General features: G+C 49.6%; 1 protein-coding gene across 3 annotated transcripts in view; it reads left to right on the top strand.

The window, feature by feature from the left end:
- The window catches only part of SPDEF (SAM pointed domain containing ETS transcription factor), a 59,821-nt gene that overhangs the window by 1,897 nt on the left and 42,322 nt on the right, over positions 1-15,602 (top strand). The window contains exon 1 of one of the 3 annotated variants that reach the window (XM_039533269.1): positions 4,211-4,318. The exons of 1 other annotated variant lie outside the window; for it this stretch is intronic. The gene's annotated coding sequence lies outside the window, so the exon portion shown is untranslated. Of the gene's footprint in view, positions 1-4,210; positions 4,319-15,602 lie in introns of those variants that run through there. One more of the 3 variants, XM_039533270.1, reaches the window with a different exon arrangement.

Here is a 15,602-nt window from a genome sequence, read left to right as displayed (position 1 = left end):
CCTGATTGTGAAAAGCTTGGAGTGAGTGGCTCTGTGCCTTTCCTGCATAGCCAGGCTGGAGGCTGTGCATATGTGATATGGCTCCAAGTGTAAGTCTGGCCACAATAAAAACATTTCCTTGTTATCTAATCTGCCCCATTTTCCTTCCCCTCTGTTTACCGTGGCCAAGTTTCCTCAATAATTCTGACAGCTGCAGGCTGGGCTGCGACGTCAAGCTGCAATATTGAAGTAAAAAAGATGTTTAAATGAGAACAGTTAATACTATTTATTATAAAGTTGCAGCCTGGGTGGCTAGGCTGGGGGAGGATTGAAGTAGAACTTGGCTGGCTCAGCTCAGTGGTGGTAGATGGTCGTGATATTTTAGGTTAATTTCATGTCTGTCGGGCTAATAGATCCCAGAGTACATTGCTTCATCCAGCTCTGGGGTGGAACACAGCAGCAGTTTAAAGGCATGCAGCAAAAAGTGAATGCTACCATGTTCAATTGTAACGGCCTCTTTCCAAGGTGGTCCTGTCTGGGATCAGTCACATGTCAGGGTCTCGGGGAGCAATGATGGTCCTCCAGGGCAATCTAATTCCAACACTTCACCACATGAGTCAGTTAAGACACTATATGCTTTCTTCCCATCCCCTTCTGCTCCTTTTCTGCTTCCCTGGTGCATGCAAGAAACCCTGTGTCTGGCATGATGAAGCTCCAGCCTGAGTCTCCCATAAGAATGGCCAGACTGGGTCAGACCAATGGTCCATCTAGCCCAGTATTCTGTCTCCTGGCAGTAGCCAATGCCAGGTGCTTCAGAGGGAATGAACAGAACAGGCAATCATGGAGTGATCCATCCCCTGTCATCCACTCCCAGCTTCTGGCTGTCAAAGGCTTGTACTGCAAGCTATGGACAGTCACCTTGGTTGGGGCTGAATATTGAATTCTCCTTGTGCTTCTGGTGGTGATCCTTCCGGGTCACATCTGAGGCCACTGATGGAGTCAGTAGGGTAAGTAAATGGCTTTAAATGTCAACGTTATTTTTCTCCAATGAAATGTAGGTGTCTAGATAAAGGACCCTTTCAGCTCTAGCTCATGGGATGAAATCCAGCCCAGGCCAGTGTCCAGAAACAGTTACCATCTTTTTGACTGTTTTTGGGGCCTCTGTGTGAAAGGATCTGGCAGCTATCAGTTAAAAGCAAACAGGTGTCTCTAACAGGTGATCATTAACCCCCTCACCACTGGCCTTGAGTTAGGGTGACCAGACGTTAAGGGGAAAATATCGGGACTGCCGCAGGGGGATCGTTGTTTTTTTTTAAACTCACCCATCCGGGAGTTCGGCGGCAATTCGGCAGAGAGCCCTTCAGTCGCGGATGGTCTTCGGCGGTATTTCGGTGGTGGGTAATAAACCTTGCCACCAAAGACAGAAGCACCTGCTGCCGAAGACCGTCCGCAACTGAAGGACTCGCTGCTGAAGACCAAGAAACAAAATATCAGGACAAATGGCAGCCCGACCGTACTCTGGTCGGGACGTGGGACAAACGCCTCAAAATCGGGACAGTCCCGATTTTATCAGGACGTCTGGTCACCCTACCCTGAGTGCTCGCTTGGTGCCTCAGCAGAAAGGCCCAGGCCTGAATGGGCCGTAGAAGCTGTACTTTCCTCTCAACCTTAGAGATGGTCTTTGCAGGTCTGCATTGAGTCATACTGGTGTGGCAACGCAGGGTAGTTTTCTCTGCTGTTGCTTGCACTGTTCCTGGTCTGTGGATGGAGGGAACTTCCTTGCCCAGATTGGCAGTCCAGCACCTTTCATCAGCACTAAATTGGCTCCCAAAGCTAAATAAATAGACGTAAGCTTTATTTTCCGCAGCAGAAATGCCAAGCCTGGCAAGATTGCCGTTCCCCCTCCACCCCCAGAGAATCCGTGCACAGAGCTGAACTTGTCTGACAGGCTGCAAGAAACTGACGATGGCTGTTTGATAACATTGTCCAGGAAGTAACTGTGTTTTCTCCCAAGAGCCCAGGTTAGAGAATCCTGTTTTTCCAGCCAGAGGGGCAGCAAAAATCGACAGTGCTCAGAGAAAGGAAGGAACGAGATCCAGTCTAATCTTTCTGGTGTGGCGAGAAGGGGAAAGGTATCTGCAGTAGCCCTGCTGATAAATCCACTTGTATCATGGCTTCGCAAATATGCTAAGGTTGGGGGAGTCTCGCCTTTGTTTCAAGCAATTAGATTTGTGGGCATCTGGCACAGAATTACCCACTGGCAGGGTGGGAAGAATTATAGGTGCTGGGGAGGTGGAGGAAGAGAGCGAGAAACTGACAAATTCCTAGCCACTCTGCCTCCCAAATCTTAGCACTTGGACAATCAATGAGCTGTCTGCCTTGGGATATCTGATCTGGCTTCTGCTTAGGGATGACTGACAAAGAAGGGTTGGAAGGAAACCGGTTGAGGTGCCTGAGAAGCAGGTTTCTCAGAACTTTTAAAGGGATCTAAATAAATAACTATAAGGAAGCAATTATTTCAAGAGCAAATAAATGGGTGCCTGCAATTCTAGGTGTTTGGTTTTGGTGGTTGGGGGGTGGGAAGGGTAGGTTTTGTTTGGGTGCTGGCATCTGAAGGAAGAAATTCCCACCACACCCCTACTTTAAGTACTGTCTTGGTTTTTATATCACACACGTTACTATGGTATCTCAGCACCTAGGAAGGTACGTCCTTAAAATCAGGAAAGTGAATGTATTTTTGGGCTGGTACCAGTTTCTTCTGGATGTCCCAGTGGTGGAAGGATCACAGTGGGAGATGGGCCAATCTCAAGGATGTGGGCCAGGGGGAAGTTATCTATCTGCCAAGACTGTGTCGGATTGTTGGCCTGGAATAGTTGCCAGATTGGCTAAAAGCAGCTACACAAAAGGTCTGATTGACCAGTTTCCGGACTCTCACCAGGAAATGTTGATGCCTCATCTGAAAATGCCAATCTGAACATAAGCCCAAGAGCCAGTGTCTTGGCAGGTTTAAAACGTTTCATGCAAGTTACTCACCAGTACTGGGTCACCAGTAGGAGACAGAGAAACTGACCAATGTCTGATGCAATGGAAAATGTAAGCTTCCTCTATACCCCAATGCACCGTGTTGTACACACCTGGGAATTTGTTTCTGTAAGAAAGAGATACAGCCCTTGAGACACGATTGACTCATCTACCATAATTGAGTTTTCATGCACTGGAAACAAAGGCATCAAACTTTCTGTTAAGGATGCTAGGTATTAAAAGTCCAACAGGCAATTTCCTATACTAAACCCTAACCTCCCTGTATCTTCTCTTCTTCCCCTTGGGTAAAACTGAGGTGATAATAAAAACTCCCAGGATGGGGTGAAGGGGGAGGGGCATTTGAGGCTTAAATGTTTGTTTAAAACAAAAAAAAGTTGGGTTCCCCTGAGCAAAGGATCTGCACAGGTGTAAAGAGTGTCTATATATGCACCAAGCCTGTCGTATGAAAGGAGACTTGAGGAGCTCGGTTTGTTTTCCTTAACCAAAAGAAGGTTTAGAGGAGATATGATTGCTCTCTTTAAATATATCGGAGGGATAAATACCAGGGAGGGAGAGGAATTATTTCAGCTCAGTACTAATGTGGACACGAGAACAAATGGATATAAATTGGCAGTCGGGAAGTTTAGGCTTGAAATTAGACGAAGGTTTCTAACCATCAGGGGAGTGAAATTCTGGAACAGCCTACCGAGGGAAACAGTGGGGGCAAAGGACCTCTCTGGCTTTAAGATTAAGCTTGATAAGTTTATGGAGGGAATGGTTTGATAGGATAACGTGATTTAGTCAATAGGTCAGTAACGTGCCACCACTGGTAATTAGTACCGAGGGTCAATGTTGGGATATTGAAAGTCTTTTTCCTGAGTGTCTGGCTGGAGAGTCTTGCCCGCATGCTCGGGGTTCAGCTGATCGCCATATTTTCCTCCAGGGTAGATTGGCAGTGGCCCTGGAGGTTTTTCGCCTTCCTCCGCAGCATGGGGCAGGGGTCGCTTGCTGGAGGATTATCTGCTACTTGAAGTCTTTAAATCAGGATTTGGGGACTTCAACAGCTGAGTCAAGGGAGAGAATTATTTCAGGAGTGGGTGGGTCAGCTTTTGTGGCCTGCATCTTGCGGGAGGTCAGAGTAGATGATCATAATGGTCCCTTCTGATCTTAAGTTCTATGATTCTATGATTTCACGTAGCACAGGGATACTGTTATCACTGAGGTAGAAGCCGTTTAACAGAACACCTCCCACGACAGTTTAGTAGGATAAGAAATGAAGTCTGCCCTGGAACCACCATGGAGAATTTTAAGTAGGCAGGTGAGTTGGAATTGATCAGAACCCCAGGAACACTAGTGCTCGTGTACTTCTGCTCAAATGGTCATGGCCTTTAATGGCTACTGGTTTGGTTTCCAGTAATTGTGTGTTTGACTTTTTTTTGTCAAGGGTACCCAGAACCGGGCCTAGGGGGTTCTTTTTCAGTTGATTAATCTATTTACAGTTCAGTATTATGTGGTCAGGAGCTGCAGTCTTCCATCTCCTCTGAATAGATGCCAATCTGCAGAGACGGTGTAATGCAGACAGAGGCCAGTTGTCGACGGGCGGGATTGAACCTGGGATCTGGGGAGCTAAATGCATGAGCCTCTACTACATGAGCTAAAAGCCATATGCCCGTCAGCTAAGAGACTCATTAATCTCTTTCTCTAAGTGGTCTCGGTGCCACTAGATGGGACAGAACATCACACTCAGGAGGTGTGTGGGTTACAAAGGTACTTTGAAAATGACTGTTCCCGTTGAAACTGGCTTGGTGGTGATTTTCATAGCGGGGTCAGAAATTGCCCAGAATTGCCCTGATTTTTAGGGTTCCTATACTGTTCTTTGCATGATGGGTTTGCTGTTCCAATAACTAAGCAGCATACGCTCTGCGTTTTTGCTCTCCATCGCTGCGCTGACACTCCCTGACCGAGATGAATTTTTTTTTGTTGACTCTCCAGTTAGGAGAGCTCCCGGTGAATCCTGCAACACCCTGGCACTATCCCTTTGTGCTGGGGCGCAGGGATGTCCATTCCAGAATGGAATAAGTCCATCCCCTAGGGCTCTGTAGGAGTTTCCATTAGAATCCCAGTTCTGATCCTCTGTATCTAGGTGTTATGGACCTGTTTTTTTCAGAAAAACTGAGCAGCCATCCTACAAATGAAATAAAAAGGAGCTGTAGGTGCTCAGAGTTGAAAATTAGGCCTTGGGTTACTAGCTGAGGTGTGGCTTTGAGACATATCAGTATGGAAGTGACTATGCTAATACTTCTGAGTATGGACGTTGTAGAGTCAGGGTTAAAAATAATCAGATGGGCCCTCCAAAATCATGAGATTAAAAAAAAAATTAGGGGTTCTTGCTTTCTGCTTTGTGCCTTGAGGGTGCGATTGGGTCACATTTGCAATGTTTTCTCTGCTACCATGAGGACTAGAAATTCTTCTTAAAATGAAAGTTCTTACCTAATCATATGGCTTGTGGAGCTTGGGCTTCAAGACATGCATCAAATATCATGAAACTTGGGATAAAATCAGTGGCATCACTGGACCTCCAGAGGCCTGAGCAGACTTGGGGCGTGTCTACAAAGAAATAGCTTCAATTAAGCTGGTACCGCTTTTGTCTATGGGCCTCCCATATTGTTTTAGAATTGGTTGTATCATTTGAACTTGCGCCTGTAAATGTACCTCCAGAGCTACCAGAATTCCCACTTCGAATACCAGCTCCTGGCCTCCTCAGAGACTCCTTCATTTGCCCCTTTCCCTCCATGCAAATGTCTTGAGCTTCTGGTATTCAGAGGACTAAAAAACCCTATTTATTAAATGTATGTATTTGTAACCCACGCTGACACAGTGTGACTGTCTCCTTCTAGTGGCACCTCGTTTGAGGCCGCTACAGTCGGTGTAAACTGCACGAGCTCTTGCAGCTCAGGCAGGAGAGATTTATGCTTTTAGATCCAGTGGTCACTGGTTCAGTCACCGTGGCACTCTACCCACCCAAGCATGTCTGTGGCGTATTGATTTAATATTTATAGTCCAATAGCAGCAGCCAGAATTGGGGCCCCATTGTGCGCTGCACAAACACACGGGAAGATGTGGTCCTCGCCCTGAAGAGCTACTATATAATAATCTGTTAGTCTTGCTTTAAAGGGCAACATATTCCCATCCCTCATGCTATTTTAATAGTCTCTTGGTTGGGGATTAGTTATGTGTTGACAGAGCAAACATTTTTCTGCCCTCATTCTGCCACTGAAAGCAGAAACCTCACTGCGCCTTGGCTTTCGCGCACTGACTGACGAATACAAGGAGTCCCAGCCTGGAAGATGAGGCCATCTTTCCAAAGGGAAGGCAGGGTCCTCTGAGAGGCAGGACTTCTGGGTTCTGCTTCCAGCCCAGGGAAGGGATATGCTTTGAGCAGGGGAGTGGGCACCTCGGCTCCTGAGTTCTGTTCCCAACTGTGTCACTGATTCACGTTGTCCGGGTAGTTAACCTCTCTATGCCTTCGTTTTTTCATCCGCAAAATAGACTGAATGAGCCCATCCTCCCCAGGGCTTGGTGAGGTTTCAATAATCAATAATGCAAAGTATTTAATCGTTAAGTTGCTGGCTCAAAATTAAAACTCCTTCCTGGTGCAGGTGCTTAGAAACTGTAGCTCTAAGCCCCAGTTCTGGCTGTCCAAGCCTGCCTGTATTTCCTTTTATAAACCCTTTGCTTTAAGTGTCTGCAGGGAGGCTGGCCTGGCTCAGGGAGGGCAGGTGTCATTTGCACCTGTTCGGCTGGAGCCGGCAGCTTGCGTTCCCACTAGTTTGCTCTACAGCAGCTTGGGTCGTGGGGGAAATGGTTATTCTTCCATTTAAAAATCAATGGGTCAAACCCAGAGCCAGCTCTTGAGCTGCAGGAGGGAGAATGCAACTTCAGAGCATGGCAGTCAGGGTGACCTGCAGGGGGCTCGGGCACCCAGCTCTCTAAAGTGGGCCCTCAGGACCCTAGTTATTCTGGTACGCTGTGCAGAGATGGGTTGGAGGCGGAGCAATACATGGCCCCAGCTAGGGTGACCAGATATCCCGATTTTTGGGGCTTTTTCTTATATATGCAGGTATTACCCCCCACCCCCGTCCCAATTTTTCACACTTGCTGTCTGGTCACCCGAGGGCCTCTGGGGTTTGATTGGGACCCTGATGCTGGGGACAGCCCTAATTTGCCCCCTGGCTGCAGTGGCCCCATGGGACATTGCAGACACTGGACATGTAGGGCCAGCCCACCCACTGCCCTCTATGGGCTTCTGTACTGGCTGGTGCAGTGTATGTCTGGGGCATTCTCTGGGGTGTCAGAGGGCCCTCTGGCTTCAGCATGCGTTAATTCCTCTCCCAGCACCTGCTGCACCTAGGGAGAACGTTATACCTGCAGGGTAACAGGTGCTGCTGAGTCTGGCTCTGCGCTCAGAAGACAAAGTTACCTGTGTCTTGGGCTCAGCAGTGAGTTATCTGGGGGGGGGGGGGGAGGGAGGGAGGGGAGGGTGTCTCTGAGCCCAGTTCTTCGTTAGTCTGGAATGACACGTTTCCTTAGCAGCTCCATGACTCACATCTGAGTCAGCGCTCAGCCTGCATCACCTCTGCCTTGGTCTTTCCTTGTTTGTCTTCTGGCCTTGGATTATAGAGGCTAGAAGGCTCTTGCCCAACTTCCTCAGCACCTGTTGTCAGCGCCGGTAGGTGTGCAGAGGGGAATCTTGCTGCAGGTTGTTGCAGCATGAGAACTGGCTGCACTTTATTTCTGACAGGGTGTGTCCTCCCCCCCTCCTCCCCCGGTTAAAGGAGCCAGGCTGCCCTGGGCTCAGTCCCCCTTGAGCAGCATCTGAGAGGACTCAGTGATAGTTAATCTCTTAGGCAGGGATGATGGTACAAATTAGCATGCAGGGATGAGCTCTGTGGTGGTAGGGGGTGTCTGTGTGGGGGGGAAGGATGCTGCAGAGCTGTTCTCTGAGGCAGAGGGTATTTGTTTCAGGCCTGCTAGAGAGACTTCAGTCCTTTGTGCTATATTTTCCTGTTGCCTCTCCCCGGATTCAGGGTTAAAACCCTGATATTAACCCTATTCTGCTGCTGCTTCACCCTCAGGAGACCTGGGTCTTGTTCCGGGCCCTGCCAATGGCCCACTGTGTAACACGTCCACGCTCTGTGCCTCAGTGTCCCCATCTGCAAAATGAGGATAATGATATTGCCCCCCCTTTATGAAGCACCGTGAGATCTACGGATGAAAGGTGAGCTATAGGAGCCCAGTTTTATTATTAACTTTATAGGCAGGGATCATTTCACCCATCACTGAAGTGCAGCCCCTTTGGTAGTGGACATGACAGCTATTGATCATCACAGAGCATGATTATGTAACGCCGACAGACCGCGGTCGTCGGTGGGCGGGATTGAACCGGGGATCCTCTGGAACTTAGTGCATGTGCCTCTACCGCATGAGCTAAAAGCCAACTGGCTGTTGGCTAAGGCTGCAGAGGTGTGTGTGTGTGTGTGCGTGCGCGTGTGCGTGTGCAGGCGTACGTACGTACACACCCCCTTCCCCCCCTCCCGCCACTAGATGGGACAGAACACCACACCCAGAAGGTGGGTGGGTTACAACAGCACAGCACTTTTTTTTAAGATCAGGGAGAAGTAGAGGTGGATTTATAACCAGGCTAAACCACGAAGAGTAATTGGAGGAGGGAGAACCTATCCAGCTGGAATTGAGGACAGGGGCATGAACGCTTCAAACCATGCCTTAAAATGCCATGGCATCTTCAGTGACCACAAAGGGGTCCCCCGCTCTGTCTCTTCTGACAGACTAATGTTGCTCACTGAAGTGAGGTTATAGGTGGTTGCTTATCCTAACTGAACACCTTTACTCTGTCCAAGGGCAAGTAAAATCTTAAATGCTTCCTCCCGCAGCATGAGACTGACCTTTGGAACTCTCTGCCTCATAAGTCAGAGTCAAATGCTGTGGCTGAGTGTAAAAGGGACTGGATCAACTTATGGCTAGTAACAACCCTTTAACTCTTTGTATCCATTAGTTCTGAAGGAATGGGGTATCCTTCCCCCCCGCCCCAACATGATTTCAGTATTATGCAGTGGCAGTCACCCAGTAAAAGGGAGTTTCAGGCTCCAGGACTTCAAGATAAGGCTAGTCAATTCTCATGCTTCAGAGCATGAGCTGATTGCCATGGATCAGGCAGGGTTTCTAACTCCTATGTGTAGCATTAAACAATTACCCAGGTGTGTTATGGATATCTTCACCTTCCCTGATGTACCAGGGACTGCTCACTGCCAGAAGCAGAAGACCAGATTTAATGGAGCCCTGGTTTGGATAGGCACGCTGGATGTTGTATTCTTTCTAACTTCTGAACTTAACGACCATCCAGATCTCCCCAAAGGGGACAATGAGAGATGAACCCAAGCCAGGGCTCATTATCTAACTCTCCCTCCCTCATTCCAGCCTCTCAGGCTCCATCTTTTGGGGTGAGATGGGACTGGGATCTGAACTGACCCAACCCGCTCTGGGTTTGCCTTTGCGAACCTGAAACTGGCAAAATACAAATCACCCCAGTTTTGCCATGGGACAAAACTGCCGAAACCTTTTATCTAGACAGTGGTGGTCAGGGATACTGTAGAACCCAGACAGGCATCGCTCCCGAGAACCCAAATCAAGATCCATCCCATTCTCTTGTGGCACTTCCTTGTCCTGGCAGCTCTTCTGGACTTCAGGTCCTTGCAGCCGTGGGTACTGCTTGCTCTCAAGCCTGTGAGGCATTCTCAGGAAGAGGGCTCACCACCCGCCTCCCACGATGCTGGCCAGGGAGCTCTGCTCCTTGAGGCCGTTATGCCCAAGGATCATTTGCATGCACAAAAGAAAGAATTTGCATTTCTTCGTGGCAGCTAGTGTGGGAACCGAAGCAGCCAATGAGTCAGGCTGCGCTGCAGCCTAGATACACGCTGGGCACTGTGTGAAAAGACAACATCCCTTCTTTTGGCACTTTGTCACTGCTGGTTTCACCTGGCTGGCTGTGTATGCCTGGGAACAACTGGCAGAGAATGGCTTGATCTATTGTGGCTGGCGGAGAGTGAGGGGCGGGGAGGGCTTGAGTATGGGTTACCTGTCCCAGAAATGACCCTCCCAATGGTAGCTAATGTGCCGAGGAGGGAGAGCAAAGGGGATTACAGCCCCACGCTGACATTTTCCCCGTAGGCAGGTTGGGTGCAGCAGGCTGAAAATTGATTGACATTACCATGAACGTGGGCTAATTGTATCGATACCACAGGGCTTCTCCGGGTGTGGTGGGGTTGGGACCACCCTGCCTTTCCCAGATTGCTAACTGGGAAGGGGCTTGCGGGTTGAGGTGCCATTGGCTCATGCTATCCTTGAGGCTGATCCAACCATCCGTTTGCAAAGGGGGTGTAGCGCCTCTCCAAGATGCTCAGGTGACGGCCCTGGACAGCTGAGGCCTTTCTCCAGCCAGTCAAGTGGCAGGCAGGGTCGGCATCCTCCAGCTGGTGGCCATTTAAGGCACTGCACATCCTGTCTCAGGATGACGCTGTTGAATTTCCTTGTGTGGTTCTCAGCCCTGGGGCTTCCTCTTCTACTGAATGCTGGACTTTCTGCCACAGTAAGACGTGGGCATGGTGACTGGGGGAAGATTGCACCCACTATGAGGACATGGGTGTGCAAAGGTGAACCCTGATGGGTCGGTTTGCTAGGGGAGCAGGAAGGAAGGGGTTAATCGAGCCAACGGGGTATGTGGTGCTGATTTTTATGACAGGGGACATGCTCATTTCAATGCACTGCACTAGGTCTAATCTGGCTGAGCATAGCCGCTGGGGGCACATTAGCATGATGTTCAGCACACCACGAGCAGCTTCTGCTTCAGAGAGAATAGCAAGGAGGTGGGGTAGCACCTGATGGAGGATGCACTGGCAGAACTACATGGGAACCCGGGCCTGGAACAGCAGGAGGCACTAGAGTCATCACTGAGTGCAATTGGGAAAGGTTGGGAAGATGGGGTTCAGGACTGGAATATCGGGGGGGGCAGGAGGTCACGATCACAGGGGATTAATAGAGCTGTGGGGAGGGGGGCCCACGACTGGAACTGCAGTGGGTGATGCAGGGTGGGTTTGAGGGGCCTGGGCAGAGCTGTGCTGGGAAACTTCTGCAAAAGCTTCATTTCTGACACTCGAGGTCGGTCTGTCTCTTCTGAGCACTGAACTTCAGCAATTCTCCAAAACAAAGGCAACAAGCACTGTTTGTCCTCACCTCACCACTTCAGGTGGGTCACACCCGCTCTGCACTGAGATGCCCATCGCTGGCAGCGATGCCAGCCCCAGCATGGATGGGCTGCACACAGTGACTTCCAAGGCTTAATCCCAAGAAACAAAAGCAGTAATTTACAGAACCCAGAGGAAGAACAGGCTCAGGGCATTAACCACAGAACAACAAACATGCAGGTGGATTCTGTGCCCTGGACTGTGCTTGCCAGCTGGGCCGTTTGGGTTGGTACAGGCTGAGATCTTTCCACTTTGTTCTGCGTCATTAAGGATTTGAACTGGCAGTGCTGAGAGTGACAGAGACAAAACAGCCTGAACGAGGCAACGGCAGCCAAAGAAGGGGAGAGCAAGGACCAGGGCAGGCTGGTGGCCTGAGAGAGCCTGGAGGGGAGCGAGGACACGCCTGAAATGCACCAAGGAGAGACTGGCTAAGGCAGGGCAGGTTGGGGCTGGAGCAAGGAAGGTCTTGCATTGGGGGCTGCCTGGCTTTATCCTGCCTGTCCTGGGGCTGCAGGATTGGAAGTGCATGGCAAGCTGTAACAAGCAGCGGAAAGGCTGCAATGTGTGTGCGCAGTCAGTAACGTCAACAGATCCCCTGTTATGTATGAATCCATTGCGACCGGCCTTGTCTGTAACCCCAGGGGCTCTGTCGCTCCAGCCCAGCTGGAGTCTGTTCCGCACCTTGAGGCCTGTATCCCTAACCTCAGCAGTGCTTGGCGGCCACCCCAGGGGGACCTGCCACCACTGTTGCCTTGCCCTAGTGCCAGTGTCCCCACTCCCCTCCTGCTCTCCTTGGTCACGTGCCCCTGCGGACAGGGCTTATCCCAGGCTAAAATGGGCATAAGTGTGTGTTGGGGGAGCTCTTGTTAAAATACTGGCAGTGTCCTCCCCCTGGGAGTGTCCTCCCCCTGGGAGTGTCCTCCCCCTGGGAGTGTCCTCCCCCTGGGAGGAGGGTGGGAGGCTGAGGCCTCAGATTGTCAGCTCTTTGGGGAAGGAACCATCTTCTTGGTCTGCATCTGCACGATACTTAGCATAGTGGTGTCCTGGACCGTGACGGGCTCCCAGGTGTTCCCACAATACCCCTAATTAATACCAATGAAGAGCTTGTGCTGCCCATGGGGAAGCACACCTTATATCCTATGGGGCATGCATCTAGCCTACCCAGGTAGTGTGCTCTCGCTCTCATCCCATACCCCCTTCTCCCCATGACATCTTCTCAGTCATCGCCGTGGATTGGGAGGACCCACTTACTGGGCTCTTCCTCTTTAACTTGGGGGCAGAGATCCCCCTTCTCCCTAGAACTGCCTCCTCCTCCAGTCCATACACACAGGTGGCTGCATGGAAGACGACCCAGTGTGGGGACAGGGTGCTGGGAGTGAAGTCCGAGATGGTGGGGGGGCGCTCTCCTGTAGGATCTGCTGGCATTGGACTCTTCTCTCTGGGCACCCCTGTCAGCCACCAGCCACCGAGTGACGTTTCAGGCCGCTCTCTTCCTTCAGCCAGTGGCTACTGATCAATGGCAGAAGCAGCATCATTTCATTCAAGGACATAAAAAACAGCTGGCATGCTGGGAGTGCCCGACCGTGCGAGGCAGGGCCGTCCCAGCACCTCCATTGCCTGGCTCCTTCCTCCCAGCCATGCATCCATTCGTCTCTCATCGGGACCTGTCGCCTGCAGGGAGCCCCACCCAGTGTCTCGCCCCACTGAAAAGAGCATGTATGTCAGCGCTGTGGTTACCTTGGAAGGGAGGGACTAGCATGTAATGGTATTTATGTTCGTCCCTGCTTCACTGATCTCTGACAGGATTGCCTCCTGCTGCAGGCAGGGAGGGAATGTCTACACTGCAATATTAATACCTCTGGCTGGCCCATGTTAGCTGACTTTGGCGTGTGGGGCGTGGGCTATGGGACTGAAGAGTCCAAAAAAGAACTAGATAAGTTCCTGGAGGATGCGTCCAATAGCGGCTATTAGCCAGGATGGGCAGGGAGGGTGTCCCTAGCCTCTGTTTGCCAGAAGCTGGGAATGGGCGACACGGGATGGATCACTTGATGATTCCCTGTTCTGTTCGTTCCCTTTGGGGCACCTGGCATTGGCCACTGTCGGAAGACAGGATATGGGGCTAGATGGACCTTTGGTCTCACCCAGTCTGGCTGCTCCTATGTGCTTAAATCACAGTGTAGGCATTCCAGCTCGAGCAGCAGCCCAGGCTCTGGGACCCCGCAAAGGGTGGAGGATCTCTGAGCCCAGGCTCCAGCCCGAGCCCAACTGTCTCCACTGCAATTTAATAGCCCTGCAGCCTGAGTCAGCTAACATGGCCCTGCTGCGGGGGTTTGATTGCAGTGCGGACATACCTGGAGCGCCTTGAGTGCACAGCAGGCCCTGGTACGGTGAGGAGAGGCAATGATGTCATGGGATGTGTCTGTCTACTTTATCATCCCAATCTGATCTAATCCCTCATCCCAGTTAATAATAGGGTTGCCAATGTGGGTTGTATGTATTCCTGGAGGTTTCACCGCATGACCATCTTTAATTAAAGATTAAGCTTTACTTCCTGGAGACTCCAGGACAATTCTGGAGAGTTGGCAACCCTAGATCATAAATATGGCCAGACTGGTTCAGACCAATGGTTCATCTAGCCCAGTATCCTGTCTTCCGACAGTGGCCAGTGCCAGGTGTTTCAGAGGGAATGAACAGAACAGGACATTCATGGAGTAATCCATCCCCTGTCCTCCAGTTCCAGCTTCTGGCAGTCAGAGCTTTAGGAGCACCCAGAGTATGGATTTGTGTCCCTGACCATCTTGGCTAGTAGCCATTGATGGACCTATCTTTCAGGAATTTACCTAATTCTTCTTTATCCTTTTTTGCCTTCATAACATCCCTTGTCGCAGAGTTTCACAGGTTGACTGTGTATTGTGTGAAGAAGTAGCACTTCCGTTTGTTTTAAACCTGCTGCTGCCTATTAATTTAATCAGGTGGCCCCTAGTTCTTGTTATCTGAAGGGGTAAATAATACTTCTCCACACCATTCCTTATTTTCTCTCTATCATATCCCCCATGTCAGCTCTTTTCCAAGTTGAACAGTCCGTCTTTTAATCTCTTTTCATATGGAAGCTGTTCCATACCCCTAATAATTTCTGTTGCCCTTCTCTGTACTTTTTCCAATTCTAATCTATCTTTTTTGAGATGGGGCCATCAGAACTGCACACAGTATTCAAGGTGTGGATCAACAATGGATCTATATAGTAGAATTATGATATTTTCTGTGTTCTTATCTATCCCTTTCCTAATTATTTCTAAAACTGTTAGCTTTTTTGACTGCTGCTGGATTATATTTTCCAATGTGCATAACTCTGCATTTATCAACACTGAATCTCATCTGCCATTTTGTTGCTCAGTCACCCAGTTCATTGAGATCCCTCTGGAGCTCTTCACAGTCAGCTTTGGACTTAACTATCATGAGTAATTTTGTATCATTGGCAAACTTTGCCACCTCACCGTTTACCCCCTTTTCCAGACCATTTATGAATATGTTGAACAGCACAGGTCCCAGTACAGATCCTTTGGTGAGGGATCTTGTCAAAGGTTTCCTGAAAGTCCAAGTACAATGTCCGCATGCTTGTTGATGCCCTCAGAGAGTTCTAATAGATTAGTGAGGCATGATTTCCCTTTACAAAAGCAGTGTTGATTCTTCCTCAATATATCATGTTCATCTATGTGTCTGATAATTTTCTGTTCTTTACTATAGTTTCAACTAATTTGCCTGGCACTGAAGTTAGGCTTCCTGGCCTGTAATTGCCAGGATCAATTCTGGAGCCTTTTTCTGAAAAATCGGTGTGCATTATCTATCCTCCAGTCATCTGGTGTGAAGGCTGATTTAAGCTATAGGTCACATACCACAGTTAGTAGTTCTGCTATTTTATATTTGATTTACTTCAGAAATCTTGGGTGAATACCATGTGGTCTTAGTGACTTATTACTATTTAATTTATCAGTTTGTTCCATAACTGCCTTTGGCACCTCAACCTGTGACAGTTCCTCAGATTTGTCCCCTAAAAAAAAATGGCTGAGGTATGGGAATCTCCCTCACATCCTCATCAGTGAAGACCGATGCAAAGAATTCATTTCGCTTCTTTGCAATGACTTTGTCTTCACTGAGTGCTGTGTTAGCACGTCTGTGGTCCAGTTGGTCAGGCTCATAGGCACTGGAACTAGGGGTGCAGGGGTGTGTGTGTGTGCTGCAGCCCCTTCTGGTTTTACGTGGGGCTCTGCTGCCAGCCCTGCACCC

The sequence above is a fragment of the Mauremys reevesii genome, linkage group 4 (genome assembly GCF_016161935.1).
Source record: "Mauremys reevesii isolate NIE-2019 linkage group 4, ASM1616193v1, whole genome shotgun sequence".
Taxonomy (NCBI): Eukaryota; Metazoa; Chordata; order Testudines; family Geoemydidae; genus Mauremys; species Mauremys reevesii.
The sequence above is the reverse complement of the archived record's forward strand: the minus strand, read 5'-3'. Positions and strand labels throughout refer to the sequence as shown.